Source organism: Gossypium arboreum, chromosome 4 (assembly GCF_025698485.1).
Source record: "Gossypium arboreum isolate Shixiya-1 chromosome 4, ASM2569848v2, whole genome shotgun sequence".
Classification (NCBI taxonomy): domain Eukaryota; kingdom Viridiplantae; phylum Streptophyta; class Magnoliopsida; order Malvales; family Malvaceae; genus Gossypium; species Gossypium arboreum.
This window is the reverse complement of record NC_069073.1, coordinates 78,682,948-78,690,833: the sequence shown is the minus strand read 5'-3', so window position 1 is coordinate 78,690,833 and position 7,886 is coordinate 78,682,948. Positions and strand designations below refer to the sequence as shown.

The window sequence follows — 7,886 nt, the reverse complement described above, 5'->3', positions numbered from 1 at the left end:
CATACCTCTCGACGGACAACATACAAAACGATTATAATGCTATGATCAAAGTATATTTAAGCCATCTTCGCATGGCTATCCAAATTTACACAAAACCGAAAGGTACATGACCTACAACAAAAGGGTAGTCCTATACATGCCATTTCAAAGTTCAACCAAAAGTATACCAAAAGGAGCTTTGATAGTGTGGGAGACTTCGACTTTAAAATCCCGAGTCCGATAGCTGAAGAACCAAAATCTATAAAACAGAAAATCAAAGAAACGGAGTAAGCATTTAATGCTTAGTAAGTTTGAGTCATGAATTTAGACACAATCAAAGTATAGCATTCGTGTAACTAAACAGATAATTTCATATGCACAATCTCTCAATATCATACTTATTTCACATTACCAACCCTTATATTCATACACAAAGATCAACTTAGCTAAAGGCGGTAGCTCATTTATCAACCGGCGAGTACTTATTTGTAAGGGCTCAACTAATACAAAGCACATCTGAAACATACCTCATTGATGGGATTTTACAAGCGTAATAACTGAAATTTTACAGCAAGATCATTCATTCCCGAATCACGTACCTTCGAATTTAACCGGATATAGCTACTGTTCAAATGCCTTGGGACATAGCCCGGTTATAGTAACTCGCACAAATGCCTTCGGGACTTAACCCGGATTTAGTAACTCGCACAAATGCCTTCGGATCTTAGTCCGAATTTAGTAACTCGCACAAATGCCTTCGGATCTTAGTCCGGATATAGTCACTTAGCATAAAGCCTTCGGGACTCAGCCCAGACATCATTCGAATAACCATGCACATTTATCAATAAATCCTGACACATCCGTATTTCATTTTCATTACCAAAGCTCAAACACAAGGCACTTATCACACTTGCAATTTCGGCTCAATAGCCACATACAAAGAGCAGAATTTTGATTTGCTTAAAACATGATCTAATCAAATTATAATCTAAGTTCCATTACTCGAAAACTTACCTCGAATGTGGTCGAACGTTTCCGTGGCTATTCGATAACTTTTTCCTTTCCTTATCCAACTGTGGTCCTCTAAGCTCTTGAGCTAATTCAAACAAATTTAACTTATTAAAGTCTCATTATGCTAGCTTATGGCGAATATGACAAGGAGTTTGATAGGTCATATGGCCACCTTCTAGCTCAACTACACAATGGTCATATGCATTTTAATCACATCAAGCAATTTAATACAATTCATTCGAACATCAAAAGGAAACCTCAAGGTACTTAGCCCATATATACTTTAGGCATTAGAGTCACATATATATATGGAAATCCTGAATCAAACTCAACATTTTAGCTAATATTCCCCCTTGGCCGAATTCTTCTAAGCCAAGATAAAAGCATCGATATGCTTGCCTCTAACCGAATACATGCAACCCCAATCTTCTTCCTATGGCCGAATATGCATGTCTATGTTGAGGCCGATTATATACTTAATACCACACATAAATGATATACATTTTACTAACTAATGCATTACATATTATAACTCGATACGCATCCATCGTTTACTCCATAATCGAAACACCATCATATGTAAATATATACCTTGAGATAATATATAGGTCATACCAATACATCGTGTGTAATCATATATATATATATGTCCAAGAGCCGAATCACAAAGTTGATTATAATCAAATATAAACATATATCGAAAACATAAATCTTACCTACCATGCAATAAGCATAAATCATACTTATGGATATACCATGGCCGATACTTCCAACAACACCAAATAAAAACATACTTCATGGATCTAAGGTAGAACCAAGAAAGGAACTCATAATCATCAAGATTTAGCATGAAACACGACCATCACCCTTATTAATTTCCATAGCCGAAAACCTTACTTATTCCAAAATCACAATTTCAACATGGGTTACCAACAATAACTTGATATCTCACTCATAATCAACTAGGATTTCAAGAACTAGTATCAACTTCCTTACCTTAATATCGACCTAAGATGACCGATTGCTTCACTCCTTCCTTCCTCCTCTCAATTCGGCCAAGAAGAACCAAAGAACACAACTTGTTTTCTTTCTTCCTTAGAATTTTCGGCCAAAAGAAATGAGAGAAAGATGGACACTTTTTTTTTTTTGTTTTCTTTTCTTCAACTCACGGCAATGGGGGGCATGGATGAGACCATTTTTTTTCTCATCACTCCTCCCTTTCATTATTTAATTACCATGCTCATTATTTTATTTTTCCTAACATACATCACTAACCTAACATGTTTGTGACATGTTTCCACTCGTAGCATGGCCGGCCACTATGCTTCAATTTGGCTAATTTGACATGCAAGGACAAACACTTTCCCACATGTATTAATAGGCCATTTTAACACTTGCCTAGCATATTTCTAAATTGTCTCACATAAGTCCCTACTAATAAATTTCACATTCACTGACCAAATTAAAGTATGGAACTATCACACAAGTATTTACGCACATCATAAACACAGAATATGACCTTTAATTATTTATAAGACTCGGCTTCGTGGTCCCGAAACCACTTTCTGACTAGGGTCATGTAACACCCCGTACCCGAGTCCGTTACCGGAGTCGAACACAAGGTACACACAGACTTAGCTTAATTGTTTTCATAGTCCATAAAAAAAATTTTTTAGACTAGCTGGTTACTGCGCCACTGTCGCTTTAAAAATCATATCTTGAGTTTTAAAGCTCGAAAATCAGTTTCGTAATTTTTCCCTGAAACTAGACTCATAAGTCCATCAACATATTTTTTTCTAGAATTTTTGGTCGGGCCAATTAGTACAGTTTATTACTTAAAGTCTCCCCTGTTGCAGGGACCGACTGCACTGACCTTCGTGCATTACGAATTGGATATCTCCCTGTACAGGGCTTCAATACTGATGCCGTTTGTTTCTATAGAAACTAAACTCAGAGAGGAATCTATACATATATGGAATGACTCCTAATTATCTCTGGTTAATTTAAAATGAATTTCCAAAGTCGGAACAGGGATCCAGAAACCGTTCTGGCCCTGTTTCACGAGAACTTTAATATCTCTTAATATATAACTCATATGACCGTTTCGTTTCTTCTATATGAAATTAGATTCATCAAGGTTCATTTACATAATTTATTCACTATTTAATACCATTCCTACTATTTTTAGTGATTTTCACATCCACATCACTGCTGCTGTCAGCATCTGCCTTTAAGGTAGGCTTGACCTATTTCATGGTTTCCATGATTCAATTGGCCCTTTTGCATACATAGCACAAGGTGTGATCATGATTAACCATTCCAATGGCTAATCGTTTCAAAACAATTCCATACCTCATAATGATCAACATACAAACGATTATAGTACTATGCTAGAAACGTATATAAGCCATTTTCGCATGGCTATCCGAATTTACACAAAACCGAAAGGTACATAACCTACAACAAAAGGGTAGTCCTATACATGCCATTTCAAAGTTCAACCAAAATTGTACCAAAATGGGGGCTTTGATAGTGTGGATGACTTCGACTTCAATGATCCCGAATCCGATAGCTAACGAGCAAAATCTATAAAACAGAGAAACAGAGAAAGCGGAGTAAGCATTTAATGCTTAGTAAGTTTTAAGCAAAACAAAGTGTTCTCAATCACTATCATTGGTCGTTCATATCAACTGTTCGATGAAGTTAATCCAGGGCTTCATCTCGATCTATAATATCATTAAACGCAACACTTGGCTGCCACATAAATACTTTGAATAATAATGACCTAGATGGTCAAATATTTCCCAAGCACATTCTTCATCGATTTTCAACTTCAATAATCCTTTCCACTTGTTCATAATCACATCCATGCTTTTAAGTATTTCAACATGACAAGTACTAAATTACCATAGGCACATAAAGAACCAAACATATTCCTTATCACATATCGTAAGCTTACAAATCATAATCCTTACCTTGTCTTGGCACATCTAGCTCAACCCAACCCATACTCAAATCATAGGCTTTTGGGCGAATATGCACTAATACATAAGAATATTTCATCGCATACTTTACTATACAACATACCATTACCAATTAGATCATTCTCATATTTGGAGTTATAATATTAGTCACATTTACCTACCTCTCGACATCGATAATTCACCTCGAAATCACCCCACCGATGGGTAAGTAATACGTACCTGAACATCTTAAATACATAATACTTATTTGATGGTAACTTAATGCAGATACTCAATATCAAAGTCTTACTTGAATCCTAGCCTTTAGCAGTCGGGTCTTTAAAGCTCGGATCTAGTACGAGCAACGAAGCCTACGGACATTAATCGGGATAATATTCTCGATAATGCTGCGGGGTTTTAACCCGGATATAGTCTTGACACAAATGCCCCGGGACTTATCACATTTATACACTTTCATATTCATCGCATTGGCCATTCGGCCTTATCACTTATATACACTTTGACATTCATCACATCGGCCATTCGGCCTTATCACATATATACATCTCATACATGTTTCATACTAGCCATTTGGCTTTACCACACATATATCTCATACATATTTCACACTAGCCATTTGGCTTTACCACACATATATCACATACATATTTCACACTAGCCATTTGGCTTTACCACACATATATCACATACATATTTCACACTAGCCATTTGGCTTTACCACACATATATATATTTAACTTGTATATCAATTTCAGCAATGGCTTATAAGCAACTCAAATGGTTTTATTAAGGTTTACAACAAAATCCCAAATTCAGCACAAGCTGTTTTTCCTGAGCAACAGTCATTAAATTATTCATAAATGGAGCTACGAAACTCCAAATGAAGTGCCGTTAATTTTCCCTGAATATAGACTCGTATATCTTCCATCTATAAATTTTTCAGAATTTTTGGTTTGGCCAATCAATACCAGATTTTTCTTAAAGTTTCCCCTGTTTCACTGTTTGACTAACCTGACCAGTCTTCACTACGAATCAAAATTCTCATTGTACAGAATTCAAAGTATGTTCTATTTGATTTCATTTGAAACTAGACTCATTAAGGAGTCTAAGCATATAAATTTTATCTTGTAACCATTTTTGTACAAATTATAGTGATTTTCTCAAAACAGAATAGGGGATTTCGGTGTCATTCTGACCCTGTCCCACACAACTTTAAATATCTCTTTATAGGAAATTTCTTTGCTTCCACGGTCTCTTTTATAGGAAACTAGACCAACTAAGCTTTGATTACATATTTTATTCAGCCTATAATTCCACACAAACAATTTATAGTGATTTTCTAAAATCACGTTACTGCTGCTGTCCCAAGCAAACTATTACATTTTGCTCTTAAATTTCCAAGTCCAAACACTTATGAACTTACCATTTGAGTTTAAGACATATCATGGCCACATCATATCTTATTAAATCAACTCATTATGTCCTAATATGATTGAATTTACTCAACGTTTAATACTTAAAACTTACCTCGGAGTGGTCGACGATTAGATGTCCACGGCTATTCTTTTACTCTCTTTTCCCTATCCGACTTTGATCCTCTTTGCTCTTAAGCTTAAGTAAAACAATAGATTTGCTTAAGTACTTAACTAATATTATTCACTTAACAATCACATATCATTTAATCTTTATCTCAATACCAAACCGAGTTATGAGATCATACACCACACCATCAATTGAAGGTTAATTCATGGTAACATTAGTATTGAAAGGTTGCGTTGTGGGCAGCCTAAGAGGACCCATAACACTTGGCTTAATTGCTGTAATATATCACATTCGGAGGCTGATTCGGACAGCATTAATAGTACAACATTTAGACAGCATGAACAGGGCAGCAATTAACGATACCAACAAGGTAAAATTCGGACAGCAATTTAACGGTTTCAACAATTATCAAACACAAGAAAATAAAAGTTCAAGGAAAACTCACCAAGGCTCCCAACACCGATTCCACCTATTCAATTTGCTCTTTCCCTTGTCTACTACCACCTTCTCCTACCTTGTTAGCTAAATACAATCAACCCCAAAGTTACAAAATAGATTATAACAACACAAGCATTCACTAGATTCTTTTAACACAAGTGAGAAACTCTTCATCTACTAGACATGCAACATTTGCAACTAGAAAAGAGAATCTTCTCTTCTCCCACATATTCGTCAAGCTCAAATCAACAATGCAACCAGAATTTGTCAACGAAAAGCTATGGGCAAGGAGAGTTTAGAAGAGTTACCCTTCTACTTGAAAATTTTAACTTCTAAGCAAACAAATTCCATGGTTTTCCACTACATGCATTGCCCTCTCCTTTCTAGCTTCATTCCTTTCTTCTTCTTTTCATTTCAGCTAAGAAGAACCGATTTCTTCTTTTCTTTTGCTTCTCAAGTCACGGCAATGGGGGAACATGGATGAGACAACCTTTTTTTTTTCTCATCACCCTCCCTTTTCATTTCTTTATTACTAACCCCTTTATTTTATTCTTTCTCCCTAACACACTAACACAACATGTTTCCAACATGTTTCACCCCATAACATTTTGTCCCTCTCATGCTCATGGCGGCCACTACCAAATTAGGGGAAATTGACATGCAAGTCCCCCTTTTTATTTCATGCACTAATAGATCCTTATATTTTGACCTATCACATTTCAAAAGTGTCGCACATAAGTCCTATTGACTAAATTCACATGCAATTTACTAAATCAAAGCTTAAAACTTTCACACATTCAGTATTCACATATAATAGTCATAAAATATGATGGCTAATTATTTTATGACTCGATTTTGTGGTCCCGAAACCACTTTTCAACTAGGGTCAAATTAGGGTGTCACAACTCTCCTCCTTTAGGGATTTTCGTCCCGAAAATTTCTACCGATGCATAGTTTAGGATAACGTCCTCTTATTGAATTATATTCATATGAGCATTTCTACAAGTATGCACATATATCTCATTTTCTTGATTTCATAAGCAATAATCACTTAATTTAATTCACAAATGCATTTCAAACACATATTAAGCACATATTAACATGTATAATTCACATCATCAACCCACATATTTGTAACCCACATTTTCATTCATGTATAAGTCAGAATTGACCGAAAGTATAAATATACTCAAACATCCCAATAAATATCCTTTATAACTCCATCGTATCTCAATATTCAACTTAACTTATTTCCAACAGAAAATTCAACTTCCACACACTGAACATTTAATTCATTCAAAGACATACTAACATACCTCATTGCTAGAATTTTTGCAAGCGTATTAACTGAAATTTTTACAGCAAGATTGCTCATTTCGAATCACGTACCTTGGATTTAACCGGATATAGCGACTCACTCGATTGTCTTGGGACATAGCCCGTTATAGTGATTCACACAATTGCCTTCTTGAATTAGCCCGGATTTAGTAACTCGCTTTAAAAGCCTTGGGACTTAGCCAGATACCATTCAAATAACCAAGCACATATATCAACAAATCAATACACATTCTTATTACATTCTCATTACCAAAGCTCAAACACAAGACACTTATCATATTTACAATTTCGGCTCAATAGCCACACACCAAGAGCATGATTTGATTTGCTTAAAACATGATCTAATCAAATCATAATTTAAGCTCTATTTACTCAAGAACTTACTTCACATTACCAACCCTTATGTTCATACACAAAGATCAACTTAGCCAAAGGCCGGTAGCTCGTTTATCAAGCGGCGAATACTTACTTGTAAGGGCTCAACTAATTCAAGCACATATGGCTCTTACAATGCCATATCCTAGATATGGTCTTACATATTCTCACATATCGAGCCGATGCCATGTCCCAGGCATGGTCTTACACATTATCTCA

At 35.6% G+C, this 7,886-nt stretch overlaps 1 long non-coding RNA gene across 1 annotated transcript; it reads right to left on the bottom strand.

Annotated features, from left to right (window-relative positions):
• Positions 1-3,291: 3,291 nt before the first annotated feature.
• LOC128291660 (uncharacterized) lies at positions 3,292-6,039 on the bottom strand. Its single transcript, XR_008281477.1, has 2 exons — positions 5,962-6,039; positions 3,292-3,576 (listed from the first exon to the last, which is right to left on the bottom strand). It is a non-coding gene; the product is annotated as an uncharacterized LOC128291660 (long non-coding RNA).
• Positions 6,040-7,886: the final 1,847 nt, after the last annotated feature.